General features: G+C 39.3%; 1 protein-coding gene across 5 annotated transcripts in view; it reads right to left on the bottom strand.

The window, feature by feature from the left end:
• ENOX1 (ecto-NOX disulfide-thiol exchanger 1) overlaps window positions 1-20039 on the bottom strand; it is a 350623-nt gene that overhangs the window by 189069 nt on the left and 141515 nt on the right. The window contains exon 1 of one of the 5 annotated variants that reach the window (XM_056496019.1): window positions 11139-11360. The exons of the other annotated variants lie outside the window; for them this stretch is intronic. The gene's annotated coding sequence lies outside the window, so the exon portion shown is untranslated. Of the gene's footprint in view, window positions 1-11138; window positions 11361-20039 lie in introns of those variants that run through there. 5 annotated transcript variants of the gene reach the window in all.

Below are 20039 nucleotides of genomic sequence, written 5' to 3'. Positions count from 1 at the left end.
GCTCTGAATCCAGCATGTTCAGATGGATGTCACTAGGCATAAGAAGCCCTTCTGCAACTGACATTGCACTCAAAGTCTGTCTGGACCAAGACTCCAAGCCTCTCAAGCCCACAGCTGATGTCAGTTACCTTTACATTGATGTGATTTTCAGTTCTCTATTAGCTTCCACTCTGTCCAGAAACTGTCAGACTGAAGAATGGGCAATGAACTCACAAAGACCAGGATGAACCACAGCCTGTGAGAAGTTATTCATCCATGTATCCCACAGAAGCAGACAGAGCCATGCTGATCAAAGTCTCTTAGGAATTAATAGGCACTGGGCTTCAGAAACAGAACAAGGAACGTGAAATTTAATCTTGCAAAAAAGAGAGAGGGGTGTGGCTGAGGGGGCAGGGCCAGGAGGTTTTTCTGTACCATTTCACATCACTGCCAGGGTGGGAGTAAGGGATTCTCTGGTGTCCCAGAAGAGTAGTTGGGGTTCCAGTGGAGGAAATGTGGCAGGAGGGGGAAGCCATTCACCTTTGTTCATTATCAACCGGGATCTGCTGGTCATACAAAATTTACATTTTGCATGTAAATCACTCCTTCTTTTATATACTTTTTTATTAATATAGTTGCCATTACCGTTCATCTTATCTCACTGCTGTTTCCAGCAAATTTCTCTTATCTCAACCCATGAATTTTTGTACCTCCTGATCTCAATTGTGGATCAGAATGGTAAAACCAAAATTCTTCCTCCCTTGCAGTTTCAAGTATTTTCATTTCTATTCCTTACTATATAACTGGACTTGTGTTACTACAAATCACTTTATTTGGACTGCCATGTGAGTTTGCTGAGTATTTTAATACAATTCTCTACCAGATAAATAAATAATAATATAAAAAAATCAGCTACTTTGATCAGGACTAAACCATGAAATCAGAGTTCACACATAATACTTAACCTAAATAAAGAATTCATGGGAAACAGAATCTTGGTATCATAATATTTATTGGAAAGGTATACAGAAAGAAAAAAAATCCATACATGCTTCTCAGGAAAGCATAATTTCCCAATGGATACTGCTCTATTCGACTTGAATCTAAACTAACACTGTAGATTCTAATAGCACTTGGCAAGCTGCAGACACATCATTTTTTAACTTAGGCTTACATTTGAATTACCTAGAACTCAGATTTCCAATGTGACCTTTTCAGGGCTTTGTTTAGGAACCAAAAGGGTTCTCATTGGAGACAGAAAACACCTTTTTGGAGAACAAGATATATCATTGAGAGTAGAGGTTAAAATAGGTCGAGCTGCTGCTAGTCTAGATTTAAACAAAACAATGACTATGAACATAAGCTTTCAGATGACAAAAGGGAATATTATTTTTTTACATTTAAACCAAAATTTGTGATCTTTTGTACTATGCTTTCAAATACATATTTATTCACCCTGTGCCTGAAGCTTTAAAAATACAGAACCACGGAGGTTTTTCTGGCTGCAATAATGGACAGACTGAAGATGTACATGACAAACAGAATGTTTTTATTTGTGTCTTCAGTCCTGCAAGGAGTTCTGCACCAAAGAACATAAGCAATGAAAGCTAAAGCATTTCATACCTCTCAAAACAGACCTTGCAGTCATTAATGACCATCTAAAATTCCAGCATATTAGGATCATATTAGATTTTTACTTTTCTTTTCCTGTAGGTCTGCTGATAGAAGAAGTGCAGAAAATCTGACTTGCAAAGTCCAACTATTCTTTTCCACTGTGTAACCACATTTACACTTGAGCTATAGACTGGTTTTGTTCCGCATTTCCTTTATCCTTCCTAAGCTGCACAGCCTGGCTTTTAAACTGCCTTTTCACTGCTGAGTTTAGAAATATACAACAGGAAATTTCAACTGCATATTTACACAGAAAAGAAGTGGAAAGCATGGGGGAGCCAAAAAGAGTTTTGAGTCTTTTCGTGGCATGCTCAAAGACACAAGTGGAGAAGAAAGCCAAAATAGATATGCTATCTAATTGCTAAATATTTACTTAATGCAATCATCATTTATTGAGGAAGAACAAGAGTCCAAATATTTATGATAGATGATAGCATTAGTTACTATGGATGGGGTTTAACACTAATTTGGGGGAAGAAGACTGCTATGAAAGATAAAGATTAGTTTACATTATTCGAACTGATTATGCCCTTCATTTTCCACAAAAAATGCAGTTCAAAATCCACCACAGAATTAAATGGCTCTTCCTCTGAGCTAGCCCCTTCCCTTTAGTCCTTCTGCCTTTTCCATTCATGGAATGCAATGCCTGAGTGCGTGGTCCAACATTCAACATGTGTCATTCTGATGCGGATGACAGAAGACAGGCTAACACATTCCTTCCTCTTCTCCACCATTAGAGGCATGCCAAAAGGCCTGAAAGAATTACTTTGTTCAGTTTTATCCCTGCAACCACCTACAAGCCTGAAAACCACTCTGCACTGAGGTGGAGCAAGCAGGAACAGTAAGGGGAGAAGATACCTGTGATCTCTGTGCACTGGGCTCTGATCAGAAACCCAGGCAGGCAATTAAACCATCATCCTCTGAAAGGAGCTGAATGTTCCTTGAGGCTTTGGAATTATATTTTTTCAATCTCTCAAGGTCTTGACTGGGAAAGGAAAATTGGAGGGGGTGGGCTACTTACAACACAAGGATACAACTCATATATACAACATGGAAAAACTTTGAATGATGAAGGAAAGCTACCAGCCTCTGCTCAGAGTGGCTGCAGAAATTAGTGAACAATTACTGGATGCCTAGAAAACATCACTTTTGTTCCATCCAATGGGTCCAATTTATATGAAGTGTATTCAAAACACCACTTAAGGTTATTACCACATCTCTGAAATAATTTCATTCAACTGACTAACTGAAACGCTTTATGTACCTTTTATTAATGCATAAACATGATTAACTTGCACTTTACCCATATGAAATATTAAAATGTTAAAAGAAGCATAAAACCAGAAAATTACTGGACATTTCCTGGTTGCTGAGGGAGACAGGCAGGTAGAATGAACCATAACCAACCTGTGACCCTTCCCTTCAATACTAATGCCACTAATAAAATCCAATGTCAGTCAGGAACCCTCATCAAAACAGCATGATCACTTGTCATCAGTCCCTCAGAGCAACATAACAATCTGAAATTTGAATAGGAAAGAAGTGTTGTTAAAGATTGCCTCAGTAACGTGACTGCCTTTATATTCAGTTTATCCAACTAACACTGCATCTGCTTTTGGATGACTACAGTCAGATAAATTTAGATTTAGCATGAGGTACATACTGCTATACAGTCACCTCCAGCTGAGATTCCATGCAGCTTTGTTAGAAATACATTATTTTTTTCAAAGATGCAGTGTGAAAGCATTGTTTAATGCTCTAATACAACCAAAACATTTTTCCTTTCCCAGTAAGATTTTCTAGCACTGTGGCAACATGAATTACATGAAACCACTCTGGGCCAGAAAAGAGTGCTTGAAGAATAAGCAGTATGAACTCAAAAATTCTGCTTCAGATCATTAAAAGAAACAAAAATATGTTTTTTTCTGAATAGATTAACTAGGTAAAGAAAGACAAATGATATGGCAGGAGAGAGGGAAAAAAAAAATAAGTAAAAGATTATTTCAAATAATCTGAAAGCAGATAAAATAGATTAAATTGAAGTTTATACTAGTATTAATGTGTCCATGATAAGGTTTAAAGTAGGCCTGCACTGTCCCATCTGGAGGGACTGTGTTTACAATGTTTCTGTAGGCTTTTGACTGGCTCCTTGTTTGATTGCATCTAATTGCTTTATGATTTACTCTTGCTTCAGTTCTTGTGTGGTTTTCCTTCCATGATATACCTAGATAAAAACTGTTCATCAGCAGATCACATGGATTTGTTAGCTGGCTGCATAAGTTCTTTTCTCATAAAATAAATATGTGTAAATTAGACATGCTGCTTTGTTGCTGCAGAACTGCTCAGCCAGGACACACTTAGATCCTTTCAAATTGCCAGAAAGAGCACACCCTGTGGTGAGCTGAGAGGGGAGCACAGCAGACACAAAGATGAAGTTTCCCCAGCTTCACTGAGCTAGGGCCACCCCTCATGCAAGCAGGGTGTAAGCACACAAGTTCTCCCACTGATACCCCCAGGAGTGGGGTAGATGTGGCACAGGAGTGGGGTTGATGTGGCAGCCTCTTGAAGGCATCACAGAATCAGGGCAGTCCTGTCTCAACCACTCTATTAACATCTACAAGAGCCCAGAGAACAGCAGGTGACTAACCCTGTTTGTATGGAGATGTGAGGGGAGTGTTTCTCCAGCCCACTGACAGCATGGCTGAGATCCCCTTGCAGCACACATCCTCTGAATCCTGTCCAGGCATTGCACCATTGTCTGTCTCTGCAGCACAGACTTTGTTTTAAAAGTCATCTTCTGGCACTCAGTTTGCAGAATAGCTGGCTGTTTGGCACCCTCCTCACCAGATGTTATCTTGTAAACTCAATGAACAGATGCCTATTCCATTCTCACAATAAAAGAATAATCACAGTTACCACTTAATTCTGTGATTCGAAGTTAATGATATTTAAGATTTATAAATATGCAACAGAAGCATGTTAATTCTGTAAATGTACCCAAAAAAAGGCACGTAGCTCAGGAATGAAACAAATATTTCATAAATATGCCTAACAATAAGGATTTAATTTATTAGCAGTTTTGGCAGAACAATTGCAAAGACGATTGCAGTTGTGAAGCACGTTTTATCATTTGACAAAGGGGAGGCTGTTACTCAATATAATAACAACACTAGGCTTATTTTCTTTTAACTATCCAAAAAATACCTGCCTAAAGAATTCTCCAGATTAGACTGTTTGCTTCTAACCTCAAGGTGGATTTTACACCATGGAGACCAGACACCAAGGAGATTCTGTTATATTTATGAGGCCAGTTATGTCTTCACAGTAATCAGAAGTTTCACGGAAGGAATTCTCAGACCACTGTTTTATAAATGGACGACTAAGGCAGTTCATAAGCCTTTTTTGACTTCTCCACCATGGCTACTTCAATCCCAAGTGTGATAGACAGGAAAAACTAGACACCAAAACAGCATAAGGTTAAACTAATCATAAATCATTCCACTCCATCAATTCATGCATTTATCCCACTCTGCGCATCTAAAGTTGAATGAAGTGCCTGGAGGTTTTTGGTTGAGCACACTGAGGTAAATGAAAACAATTTCCTAAATAAAATATAAGCATTGTCAAGAGGTCATAAATAGAAGTCCAGCAAGATGAGTTTCCATCTCAAAAGGAACAGAAAATTGGTTCCTTCAGACCCACAATCAAATGTGCCAATAAGTGAAATTCTGCCTATTGAAATGGAAAGACAGAGCACTGCAAAATGTGATAATCCTGCAAGTTAAAAAGGTTTTATATCATAACCACTGCTGTGACCACAAGGTTAGTGAGGCAATTTATATAAACTACACCAGCTTGTTCATCATGCTTCAACAAAATATTCATTCAAGACCAGTCCCTGGTTTTGCTTCCCATGAAATCAAATGTTGAAGATCAGTTATCAACTTTAAAGAATTTACTATTCCCTCAAACTCATGTACTTCCTTCCCTTACTTTTGGCAACTTCTCTTTAATTTAAAATAATAATATAAAGGAGACAGCAAAATATTCACTCTGAGTATTAAAGTTCAGAGAACAACTACTGGAAACAGCCAAGATTTTTTAACATTATTTTTTAATTAGTTCATAAGAAAAACTCAAAGTATCAGGCACAATAGTAGAAAAGAACTGGTAAGGAATGGTACATGTAAGAACATCTGGAGGAAAAATGCTACTCAATGATATTGGCCTAACATCTTGAACCTAAACTGCCTAATATTTGCCATTTTTAACACCCATGTCCAAGACACTAATTTGCCCTGGAAGGTAAAGATAAGGCCAAGTGGTGAAGTACTGCAGTAAGGCTTGAAGCCATGTTAAAACCAGGAAGAACCAAGGATCAACAGGAGCAGCTGTGAAATAGTGAAGTAGTTGCTGATGAAGACCACACATGATCCAAAATTCGTAACTTTTTTCATTCTTTTTTATTATTATTTGGACTCATTCCAGTCTACTTAGATGGATTCAGTGTCTGAGAATAGGATACTTAAGCTGAACTTCAGGAGCTTATATTTTGGTTTAATTACATCTGTGTGTACAAATGCATGGTAAGAAGAGACAACCAGGAGATTTGCACCAAGAGCACCCTCCTGTTCCTACACCACCAATACCAGTGCATTCTTTGTAGCTCAGAACCCAAGCAATTAAATAGCAGGTAGAATTGAAAACATGTAATTTGAGAGTCCTGGACATGTGGAAAAAGCCAACAACCATGACTTTGTACACAGGGTGATGAAGTCTGTGGTAGGCTATTATCAGGCACAAATGAGATTTCACAGTCACAACAGTCAGCCCTTCCAACAGCTCAGCTCAGTGCTCATGAAAGTGAATGTGCTGGCTTTTGCTGGGATAGAGTTTTCTTCACTGTAGCTGGTATGGGGCTGTGTTTTGTTTTTGTGACCAAAACAGTGTTGGTGACAGAGGGATGTGTTTGTCACAGCTGAGCAGGGCTGACACTGAGTCAGGGCCCTTTCTGCCTCTCACCCCACAGAGAGAGGGCTGGGGGTGCACAAGGGGCTGGGAGGGGACACAGCCAGGACAGCTGACCCCAGCTGGTCAAAGGGATATTCCAGACCATATGGCATCATGCTCAGCATGTAAAACTGGGGGAAGAAGGAGGAAGGAGGAGGGTGTTCAGAGTTACAGTGTTTGTTTTCCCAAGTCACTTTATGTATGATTGAGTCCTGCTTTCCTGGAGATTACTGAACACCTGTGTGCCTGCCCAAGGGAAATGGTGAATGAAATCCTTTTTCTGCTTTGCCTTTGTGTGTGGCTTTGGCTTTACCTGCTAAAGTCAACCCATGAGGTTTCCCACTTTAGTCTTTTAATTCTCTTTCCCATCCCACCAGGAGAAAGTGGGTGAGCAGCTGTGTAGTGCCTAGATGCTGTCTGGTGTTAAACCAGAACATAAATCAAATTACTAGGAGAGGAAGAACAAACAGAAATGTCATTCTCTCATTGCAAAAGTTCCATCCTTATCTCCTGGTTTCTCTACCCAAAAAAAAAGTAAAAATGCAACAGACCAATAGGAAGGTGGCAAGTACATTCAATGGCATGGAGCAGTTTGCAGGTGAAAATAACTACACAGAGTTATTTTCAGCCTGGGAAAGCAATGACTAAGGATGGGATGTGACAGACATTCACATAATCATCAGATGAATGAAGAGGATGGAAGGAATCTGCTCATCCTGTCTGAAGATACAGAGAAGAACAGGGGCATATGCCATGAAACCAGCATGCTACAGCACCATCAAAAAGATGTGTTCTTCATACAGCACATCATACAACTGTGTGCAAGTCCTTGCCACGGGAAGCTGGAACTGCTAGAAGCTCTGAAAAGCTGACAGGACCAATTCACAGGAATCATAGGAACCTTTCAAGGGCTATCATCTCTGGCTCAGGTAGTCTTTGAGCAATGAAGTGAAGCACTACAAAGAATTTCTTGGAAATAGCTATACCTGCCTGTCCTCTTGGACTCTTTATCGGGCTTTAATTTCAGAGCTGAAGACCAAGTATTGAGTTAGATCAATTTTTGATCTGACCCAGTGTGGCTGTTCCTGCATTATCCTTTCAGTCACCAGTCAATGGAATAATCTAAAAAATCAAAAATCAGAAGCTGATTCTGAACTGGGAAAAAAAAAAAAAAAAGAAAAAAGCTGACTCAACAAATTTGATTTCTTTTTATTTAGGCTGGAACATGATATTGGGGACTTAGATTTATAACTCAAATTTGTGCTGGGAAAAGAGTTTACACATCACAGTCCTACACAAAGATGATGGAAATCTGTAAATGTAACAGAAACTCTAAAGTTGACTTTCAGCATTCAGAATTGTTATTTTTCAATGTATTTATTCCTGACCAATGAAATTTCCTAGAAAATGATCATGGTTTTAACATGCTAAGACCAATCTGATTAAAATTTCTAATGCATGATGGAATAAGAAATATGTCTGCAAAGCGTGCCAGTTATTAATGACAAACTAAATTATGGTAGGCTGAACACTCAGCAGGCTGGAGGATTTGATTGTAGTGTTTTGAGTCTGTCTTACAGAACTGCACATTCTGCAGTTTGGACAATATTTATTATACCTCAGACAGCAGAAACAAATACTTTTACTAAAGCAAGCATTTAATTGTATTTTCCTTCCTTTCTTCCTTCCTTCCTTGGGGTGTTTTCCATTCTCCTATCAAAGGCACATTTGGGAACAGGTTGTGAAAGTCCTGTTTTTCCCCCACCTCCTGAAACCCACATGTTAATTATCCTAATCTGAAATTATCCAGTTTTGCAATATGGTCATTTACATTTTAAAAAAATGTGACAAATGGATGGGTTATTATAAAAAAATTTGGTCCCTACATTTCGTGAACTGTGATTTTTTTTCATATTTATATAATGGAGCCCAAAATGCTGCATAGGTTGGCTGAGTGCAAGTAACTATTGCTCCCAGCTGCTTTTTTATAAAATACAGGATACAGTTGAAGTAATATCCTGTATCTGCCACCACTGGGCTTCCCTGGTTTTGAGGGGGACTCAGGTATGTCCTGATTAACTGTGACCTGATTACTTTATTCAGCAAGCCTCAGACACAAACCAGCAACACACAATTTAAAATGGACAACTGCATCTTGATGAAAGTTGTTATTTCATGTAAACTGTGACCTCCTGGGAATTTTTTCCCCACCTTCTTTAACCATTACCACTAACTAAAACTCTAGTTTCATAGAGCTGATATGAACAAGCAGTTAATAAGGGAGCTGTCTATGGCTTCAGCCACTCTATGGAAACTAAGAGATCATTTTGAAAGTGATGACATAATTCACAAGGAAACGGTGATTAATCCATCACACAAACTAGGACACTTCAGAGACTGTGAGTAAAAATGCACATTATTCATTTGATCCAATTATTGTTCCAGGAATCATTCTACAGCAGAGACTTAAATTTATTTTTTTTTTTTAATCTTGAATTTAATCTTTGTAGGAAGAAAAAAAAAGAGGAAAATATAGGGAAAAAAAAAAAAAAAAACAAATTATACACTTTGATCTTGGATCACTACTGGGCTATGAAATGCTGCTGTGGCAGACGTTTCTGGCCCCAAAGGTGTCTTGTGCCACAGTGAAGTCCCTTTTTTACTCCCTGAGGCATTCCCTGGGCAGAGCCCCTGCAGAGGAGGGCACTTGCCTTGCTCATTGTAGCCTGCATACAAAAATGACTATTATTTTATCTTCAGCATCCCTCCTACAAGTGATTCAGTGGAAAGAAATGGTTTGGGTCCAAACAGTCCTTACCATGACACTGTATCAGTGACCTACTGCTTTTCACCTCAAAGCAAGAGCTGAGGTCTGTGGGTGCAAGGATCTTGCTTCTCACTGCCCAAGAAGCAGCCAGCCACTCCCAACCTGAGGGCATGAGAGCTTCAAATGGTGGTAAATTAGGCACAGGTTGTTTTGGGAGCTGTAATCAAATGCAAGCAGGCAACTGAGTTTGTATATCTGGGCTGACAAAGCCTCAGGAATGTGCAGTGCCATACATAGAGCACATATACAGATAAAACAGGAGCTGCATGTTAAGCACTTAGAGATTGGTTTTAGCCCTCACATTACAGGGTGGGAGTGCCTTATAAAGGAGTATTAATCTTTATTGCCATGACTTCATGACTTCATAGACTTACATCCTAAACCTTGGTAAACTCCAATGTACTCCAGGAAACTGGAAATCCTAGGTTACTCAGGCTCCCCTTGTCATCTGGGCTCCTCTACCAGCGCTAGACTTTTCTAAGAGACATTAAAAAGAGGCTCCTGAAAAAAGTGAACAAGAGGTCTGAACTGATCACCATATCACTTTGGAACAATAAATCCTGTACTTACTTCAAGGCTGGAAATGGTATCTCAGGCACAATCAAGAGTAAAGTGTTAAAACTGAAAGAACTCTCAACACAGATGTTGCCCCAGCTTTTACTAAGCATCCAGATGCAGAGGGGTCATTGTTAGCACACAGGCATTCTTAAGCATACTAGCTTTTGAAATTTCACAAAAAATGGATTTGGAGTTTTGTTCACATCAAAAGAACTATAACAAAGAAACAGGAGACTGAATTTATGATTAAGAGAAGCAGACACATTCATTTTCTTTTCCAAAGCAAAGCACCATAGGAAAACCAGACTACGGCTGCTGAAGGCATTCAGTGATGAAGAGTTTAGATTAGCATGCAAACAATAAAATGTTTGACTACATAAAAGATAACCTGAGTACCAGGACTATATTTTATGCAAAAACTAGTTATAAAACTGCTGCATAAACGATCCCCATAGGGATAATTTAAGGAAAAATAATCTGAGATATTTACGTACCTGACAAACACTCCAGACTCCAGGAGATTTTTCTGCTGTTTATATGCCAATCCTCTAAGCCTACAATGCCTGGCCATGATAGCCAAAGCCAGGCTGACCATAAGTGCCAGCCTTGATGCTGGGAGCAGCCTGGCTATGGCAGCAGGGCTGATCAGCCCAGGTGGAATATCACACTAAAGCAGGCTCTCAGTGCCATGGCTGGTGTGTTCACACCAGGTGCTACTCAGCCTGCCACAGAGACACGTGGGGTGATACAGCTAACAGCACAGCTGGGCTCCACACCACCTGCATTAACATTTCAGCTCAGCAATGGTCCCTAAATCCACACCAAAATGGTTGGGGCCCAAAGGATGCATCCTCCTCACCTTCACTATTTGTGCCCTCCAACTCTCCAAAAATTATTGCTCCCACCTTATCAGCCTCCCCACTCTTGCACATCTCCCCAGTGAAATACCATGTCCTACCTTGTGCCTGCATCCTTGGTCCTGCCAGCACTGTGGAATACACAGAAGATTGGAAGCTGTTTCTTTGTACTAGAAGCATCACATGTACCAGAGCATTATGCATTGACCCTGTGCCTAATTATTCCATTTTCTTACCTTGCAGTGCTGGCAATACACTTCTCTTACATTTTGGGCAGCAGCACTAACACTGAATAATCAGCAAAGGAGACACACTGTAAGAGCTTATGAGCCACATGCATTCTGCAAGCTGGAGTTTGGCCATCATAAAATGAAAATAGACCAGGTGTAGAAAATGTCCTCAAAAATCATCTTGGAGAGAGCTTTTTTTTTCTTCAAGGGAGATTAGAGGAGCTTAGATTGTTTAGACTAGTAAAATGAAGTGAAACAGCTAAGGGGAAAGGTAAGGGAGGATGTGTTTGCTCTCTATTAAATATTAATTAATACCCTATTAATTATTAATGAAGAACTATTCAAGATAAAAGGTAATGGTGTCACAAAACAAATGGATAAAGGTTGTTCGTGAATATATTTAGGCTAGGAGTGCAAATAAAGTTCCTAGCCATCCCTTGGGCTTGGAATGAGCTTTCCAATGGGAAAAGTGGAAGGAAAAGACCTCAAACACCTCTAAGATGATGCCTCTGTCAAGAGACTGAGTGTTCCTGAACTCCATGTGCCAAGAGAGGGTTCAAGCCCTCTAGCATGAATCTGTTGTTTCATCTTGCTTCTGAAAAAAGATGCTAAGACCTAGTTTCCAATGTCCTGTCCTAAATCTTAGGCAAAGAGAAAGTATTTTTAAAGTATAAGGGGAAAACCCCCTTATCAGAGGGTTTTGATAAGTGCTACTTGTATTTTATGTGATGAAGTCCACTTACACTGTGAGGTGGAATGAAACAGCTATGTGGTCACCTGCCATGCTGCCAGATGTTCATGGCACTTCACAGCCACCACCCTGGCCTGTCTTTAAACTAGAACACTCTGAAGTCCATCTCTAGTATCTGTAACTGCAGAGTTCTCCTAAGATGCAGCTACAATACATGGATCCATCACCAGAAGCATAAAAAGAGACATGATTACAGCTGCAGTGGGGGATGCTCCAAAGATTCAAGGCAAAGTTATTTAAATCTCAACTGTAGTACTACACTGACAAGTTTCCCTATTGAAAGATATAGGCCAGTGCTGTCTCATAAACAACTGATCTCTTTAGTATGGAGGTGGCATTGGATATTTGCACAAAACACATCCATTAAAAGTTATTTTCTGATATGAGTCATCCAGCAAGGAGTAAGGCTTTATTGTGAACGGTGGGTCAAATGCACTGGGGAATATCATCACATCAAAATATAAGCTTTTACCTCAGTGCTTTGTTGGCACAGCATTTAAATTCTGTATGAAAAGCAAGAGAGAGAGTAGAAAAGTCAAAGACACTTGAAACAGAAGGGGAAGTACACCAGAATGATCAAAAAAAAAAAAGAGATCAATAAGAAGAGTCAAGTGTGCACCAATAATTTTAAGAGTGTTAAGAAAATAAATGTGGGTATAGACACATGGGAAATGGACTGTGGTAGTTTAAAGGATGTAAGGGAACTTTAAAGACTGAATCTTGGACTTAATCCCATTTAGAAAAAACATTTCTGTCTAATACCCATTTCATAAACCTCTTAGAAGTTTTAGTACAGTTCCTAGTGAGAAAAGGATCCACAGAATGAGCCAAAATATGTCATTTATGTAACAGCATTATCAAAAGGCTTCTATAGTCAGAGAGAGCCTTGCAATCATGGCTACTCCCTGCCCAGGAAGGGGTTCTTTCAAAGCAGGGTTGAGGTGCAAGATATATCCCAGTCAAGAGGTGCACCACTTCCCAGTCAAAAATTATTTGCTTACATCCTCCTGCCCCTTCTGTTGCTTTCTGGCCCAGCAAGTGACTACAGGTCATCCATAAAACTTAAATGTAATAAAGAAACAAATCCCACATAAACCCCTTGGTCTTCCATTGCTGTGATTTAAATTCTGTGATTTCCTATGTCTTAAACTCCACTTTCAGGGCACTCCAATAACAAAAAAAAAAAAAAAAAAAAAAAAAAAAAAAAAAAAAAAAAAAAAAAAAATCCATCTATTTTTTCCCCACTAAAATAGGTTCTTCCATATTTTCTTTGTTTTGTAGGCATGAAGAAGAGTTATAGAGGGTCACCAGCCAGGATTAGCATGATATTAGTCTGTGGAAGCAGAACTGTCAGTCGGTCCATCTGTCCATATCATGGCACTGTGCCTGGTGACCAGCAACAGCTGTGACTGGACATTTTATGGGATAACCAATGAACATAAGTAGGTAAGAAAACCAAATTGAAAAGAATCCACAGAAAACCAAAACCCCTCAGTGCTAGAAAATTCACAAACTACTTAATTTTCACCATTTTCAGGAGGTTTTGTTACATTTATTATATGTATAGGTCCTATAGGAGAATTACCTATTATAAATAAGGAAAATTGAACCCCTGCTTCTAAACCAGCATTTCTGTACTGGGATTTCTGACAAAACAAATAGGATTGGTATACAAAATGAATACAGAAAGTTGCTAAACTCTGCTTACAAACCTGCACCTACAGAACCTACAGAAACCACAGATGTGGATTGAGATGGGCAGATCCAGCAGGCAGGACAGGAATCCAGACTGTCTAGTGAAGCACATAAGAATAAATGCCTTAACCCTATCAATACTTGCCTCTGTTGAAATCTGATTTCTGCCTACACAGAGCAGGAGTTGTTTTACCTTCTGGAGAAAAGTGGTGTGGTGGCAGCCACTACCAGGGAGTGTGCAACTAGAGCTGGAACCATAGATTGATTTTGTTTGTTCATTTTAATTATTGTCCTTCAGATGTCTGATGGTGATTTACTGTCAAGGTCCTCAGAAATTAATAAAATGAGCATGTCTTACCCTCACTAATACAGTTACCATCACTGGGAATGAACTGAGAAATGAAAGAGAAAAGGGGAAAAGAAAGATAAAGGGAGCAGACCCTGATTTTCTGAGGAGTTGAGCACCTTGCAATGCTGTGTGTGACACACCAGGAGCAGAGGCAACACACCAGCTCAGCATCTACCCAGAACTGAAAAGGACAATTTAGTTACCTGCCAGACATTTCTGACAGCCTACAGAAGGAACATTCCTCTCTGTTACTGACAGACAATAAGATAAACTGCAATACCATATCCAGAGGCATTTCCAGTCAGGAATGCATGTAATTGCAAACCAGCTACTGTTTGCTTTTAAATGACTAAAATACCAAAGTAATCTCAGGAACTCCTCTAGAAAATGGGATTTATAATGAAAAATATTTGCTGAAAAAGCAAAAGTGAGGGTACACTTTGCCTTCCCATTTGTCTTTTATGGTGCTTGACAAATTGACACACAATTGTTAATTATGGGCACTGAGTGCCACATGATTATGAATAAAATATTCCAGCTGATTGGAGCATAAGTCTAATAGCATTTCCAGGAAATTAAGTAGCATTCTTACAGATACTGAAGCCTACAAATTTCAAATCATGACATAATTAAATTTCTCAAGCAGATATCCAAAATGTTCTTAATTTTTAGTTAGCATTTAACCATATCACAACCTGAGCATGTTTTCTGGAGAAAGGTTTTGAATGCCACTATGTGACACAAATCTGCAGATCACTGAAAATTATGCAGAAGAATGTAATCTTGGACATTTTTTTTTTGTGCAGGGTGTTTTCTGAATTTTTCTCTAAAGTGGAGAAAAGAGAAAAGTCAGTTTTCACTTTGAGGTGTCAAAAAAAAGTGAAAATATGTAACAGACTTGGATGAGATTACTGCAAAGCATAGTAGCCAGAAGTGGAGAAGATGATAATGATAACACATTGACAATTTTTTTTCCTTACTAAAACCTGTGAGAATGTGTCCCTGACCACCTCTTCCCCACCAGAGCTGGAATGGACTTGTATCTTTTCCCTGGACAGGTCCAGCCCCTGTGCTGGCACCATCTCAGAGGCAGGATCAGGATGGAGAGGGTCACCTACAGGTATAGAACTTTGTGAAGAGGGAGCTCATTGGCACCACATTTTCCATCTCCACCTCCTCTGCAGTCTGCTCTATGTGTAAGGAGCAGCACAGATTTAAAAGAGAGATCAAATCCATTATATACACAAAGACATACATTTTTTTCATAGGTTGGAAATGTTTTAGAAGACAAACACTGTGGCATCATTAGGAGACTGTAATAGAAAAAGCATGTCAAAAAGGAAAACAGTGACTGAACCCCAGGATATATTAAAAAATAACATTTATATTGTAATCTTAAAGGAAAAACGTCCTCTAAAGTTAAAATCCAAAATTAAAAAAAAAATATGAAAAAATTGTAATCTTGTCAGAGATTTACTTCTTCTCCATGACATCTTGCTTGGGTCAAGTAGTAGGAATACACACTGTGTTTTCATGTGTTAATTGTAAACTAAACACTTTCTGAATCTATGCAATTTCCTTATCTCTGGAAGGTCCCAGTTATTCCTTCAGCTTTGGAATGCCAGTCTGAACATATAAATTCAAAGGGTGAGCCAGATCTTACAGTACAGATAAAACAGTGTCATGGAACATCTATGGCTTGTAAAACCACTTGGAATTCACAATTTTTTTAAGTTCCTTACTCAAGAACAGGGATAACCATGCCTGCCCAGTGCAGGGGGGCATTGCACACATTTGTCAGGGACCACTAGATCTAAGAAGTACAAGCAAGGATCACTGTTCCTTCAGCAAAGTGCACACTGGCTTCCTTGTCTGGTGTTCCTCAGCTCTAAGAAGTGAGACTGCTAAAAAAACATTTTTTAAGAGAACAAACATAGATAAGGTGCTCACAATAACCAAGAGTCTTCTATTCAGCACAGTAGATGTTGCTAGCTCAGGCTGAAGATATAATTCAACAGTGTTAAGATAAACTCCTGAACAGAGACAAACATTTCAATATTCAGCTGTAGATAAAGCTCCTTGTGGGTCCTGAACCCACTTTGCCTTGAGACAGCTGCACAGGATCCTCATCAGGCTCCCCTTGCACTGAGAGCTGCCAGCACAACTGATCAGCTATGGTCTCAGTGGCTTCACCTTGCTGAAGCACAAAAATTGTCAGCACACACTGAGATGCCAGGAGATGGTGAGATTGCTAGAATGACTGGAAATCCTTCAAAATAAACCAGAGTCACTACAACATCTACCTCTACTCTATACTTTTCTCCTTCCACGGAGGCTTCATCTCCATCAAAATATTGACAAAGCAATTCACTACTCAGCATCACCTTCTCAGGTGCTCAGCACCTCCAAACACAGGTTTTCAAGAAGATAGGTTCCCCTCTCATTGCATTTTCCACATTAAAGTAGCATCTTCTAACACAGCAGAGCACCCCACATCCCCCTCACCACTATTTATAGAGAGGATTTCTGGGTAGCAGAACCCTGTGTGTCACATCCTCCTGAAACCCCCTGTGCCCAGGGCTTGGGCTGGGATCTGAACCTTTCTGGAAGAGGCCTCTCTGTGACCCCATGACATATTTGAAAACAGGTGAATAATCAGATATCTCCTCATCAAAGCTAATGGAACCACTGCCATCTATTCCAGTGGAGGCAAGATATGGAAGGAAAATTATTTTAACAGCTATCTGAGGCCAGTTTTGACACACTGGATATATTATAGTCCATGCCTAGATTCTGTAACATCCTACTAACAGAGCTTGAGTAAATCTTTAATGTTTAGGAGGAGAACATCAGAAGAAGGATGTGTAAAATGGACACAAGCTGGGAGGAGAAGGGAGAGGGGGCCTGTCAGAGGGGCTTGGCAAAAAAAGGAGAGAAGGATGAAGGAAAGAGATGAAATGAATGAAAAGTGGGTGAAACATATTACTGAAGAGCAGAACATGTGGTGTGGTCAATAGTTCAGAAAGATGACACAATGTTAATATTTTTGGGTATTTTTTCCCCCTGCAGTTTGAGAACCCAAATTACTGAAATAAATAGGCTTGTAAAAACACTAGTTAATCCTGCAGCCAGCTTAGCTCACTGCATGGCTCACCCATCCAGGGTGACAAAGGCAAGTGTTAATGACCAGTTTGCAAAATACAGCATCAACTCATGAGCACGGGTTCAGAGGTCACCCTCTCAAGAATGACACAGACACTGCATGAACAGCTGTCCAGTGGGCAATTCCACCCTGTCTTGTGTGAAGAATAATTTAATTCCTGTACATTTAATCCATTAAGTTAACTTTTTTGGAGTCAGATTTCCCAATCTTCAGATATTTTTAAAGGCGTCTACTCAGCTGAAGGAATTCTCAGCATGAAATACAAACATTTATAAACAGAAGTCATGCTGTCTCTGTGTTGCAGTTCTTTTTTCACTGTAATTTTTACAAACTGTGAGAAACATTTTATCTATTTGTAGCAAACTCAGAGAATGCTTTTTCTGTACCCAGTGCAAGGTAACTCCATTTTCTCTCATCCTACAGGGCTGGATTAAAACAAAATCCATCATTCCTCCACCTGCTGCAAGAGTAAAGAAAAAAGTTCTCCAAAAATCCATAAATCCTCAGCCCACTTCCAAGGAGAGAATTCTGTGATTCTTGTTCAATATGAGTGATCTCTTGATTTGGAGTTTTCAGGCTCCTTCTTCCTGCATTTATTAGTCTGAGCTTCTCAGTGCTACCCTGCACAGCAGACCCTCAGGGTCTGAAGCCAGGGAGAAGCCCCCCTTTTAGCTAAGCCCTCCTGGTCTGTCATGTAGACCTGGCAGAAATAATTGTTCTGTGTGCAGAGGAAATTCAACAAAGTGAAATATCTGAAGCAGAGGGTAAAACAAACAAACAAACAAACAAAACCAACCAAAACCTTTACAGAAGAGAATTTCAGTTTGAGTAAAATATCTCTTAGCAAGTTCATTTTTACATTTTAGGCTGTTTCCCCCTAAGGTTAGCTATGAGACAGTGCCCTGATGTCTGTTTTCTCCTGCTGCAGCCCAGGCTGCCTCCAATGACCATCCATCACCTTGGGATCCACGCGCCTCTTGGTCTATGGTGGGAAACGGCATTTATGAAAGACACCGTGGCTCTCCACCATGAAAACGTCTACAGCACTACATACAGCAGAATTATGACTTCTATAAAGAAGGGGGGGAAAAACAACCCAGGCAGGATATGAGGAACATCTGTTTATGTGAACACCCTTAGGATCAGCAGGCTGAGCATGAGAACCGTCAATATACAGCAGACAAAAAGCACTCAGAGCGCACACGGAGAAATAAGACTTGAAAGGTAACACTTTAAAATAAATTGTTTCTTCTCAGATCTGAATTAAACCCAGATGATCACTTCAAGTTAATACAGCAACATCATGGAAAAGTGATTTATCCTTTAATTGCCATAATATTATCATTTACAAAAAGCACATATGATTGGCAAATCTGATTTTGTGTACATCCAGAACAAGTCAATTAGCACCAACACTAACTCTGCAATCACTCTCTAGCCAATTGCTTCCCATCACTTTTTTTTTTTTCCATGGAAATCGTCTGTACTCATAGTTCTTAATGAAGCAGGTAACTAGTTTTGCATTTCAGTAATTCAGCTCCTTCAGCTAGAAAAGTTTACACATTTCAGTTCACCCAATCTTCTGCTGATTTACTTCCATGCACATCAAAATATAAATTTTACTAAACCATGTTTATTGCTACGAAAATAGGCACTTAATATGCACACCACATTTAGACATGAGTGAAAGTTATAACACTGTTTACAGAGAGTATCAAAAAAGCTCTCTTGTTTTCAACTTTAAAACTGCTGTAAAGCAGTGATCAAATCTGCTAAGACAGCTAAATCCCTAATAGATACTGTCAAAACAACTAACTTTCTTCACACTTTTGTCTAAAGTGGGGAAATAAACTTATTTTTACTATTTTTCTTATTTTGCTGATTTCTTTCCAGTTTGCTTCCCATTCCCCAAATCTTTAAAAAATAACTCTGGGCCTGGAATTCTAAAATGATTCAGAAGAAACCTTATAAAAAATACATTTTGCATTTTGCACATTAATTTATCCCAGAGGTTAGTAACTCCTATTCAGCTAGGGGACTGAAACCAGTACCACATATCCAATTAAAAGAGCAAAACCAATATGTTTGAATATCTAGTTGTATAAGCAATTATAGTACATGAGAAATTCAGCAGTCACATTCGTTTATTTATGTTTCCATGTGTCAAACCCCAAAAAACAAACAGCACTGCTGAAATTATGTTCTGTTCACAGATAAATGACAAAGAAGAAATGAGGCCAACTTAATAAATTATTTGTTCACTGCATACAATTGACCCTCTTCTGCCATGTCCTCAAGCAAATATCCCACTGCTTCCAGTCCACAGAACAGCTGTTGCACTGCCTCCTGGCTGTGAGCAAGAAGTTTGTTTAATTAAGGAGCAAGAATTAAGGACGAATTTCAAAACAAGTGGGAAAGAAAGTTACTGCCTTACTCTTTAAAGAATTCTGCACTCATTTTATTAAACTAAAATATATCACTTTTTCTTTGCATGGTGAATCTTCAATTTATGAAGCACCCCATTTAGCATTATTATGAAAATAGACTTCTTGGCTTTTAATTGGTTTCCTTATCAGTCCCAGAAAAACAGTTTTTAATAAACTAGGAGTGGACTAACTCATTCTGCTAATTTCAAATCCATGCTCTGCAGAGTAGAACTCAGATATAATGTGGCTTCTTTCAGTTTAGGCAGGAAGGAGGCAGAAGAGAGAGACAAAAAAGAAAAAGATACTAAAAGATTCTTACCAAAAATACAAACTCCTGAAAAGTGGATAAAGCTATACCACCTTCTTCATCCAGAACAACCTCTCAGAGACATTTGGAATTGTGGCTGGATTCCTAGGGGATGCAAGACCACAGGCAGGGCTGGGGATTTGGGCAGCTCCTGAGCTCTGGAGAGGTGTGTGTGGGGAAGCACAGCTTGAACCTGACCCAAAGGGAGCAGCAGAG

Source organism: Oenanthe melanoleuca, chromosome 1 (genome assembly GCF_029582105.1).
Source record: "Oenanthe melanoleuca isolate GR-GAL-2019-014 chromosome 1, OMel1.0, whole genome shotgun sequence".
NCBI classification, from domain to species: domain Eukaryota; kingdom Metazoa; phylum Chordata; class Aves; order Passeriformes; family Muscicapidae; genus Oenanthe; species Oenanthe melanoleuca.
This window is presented reverse-complemented; position numbering and strand designations above follow the sequence as displayed.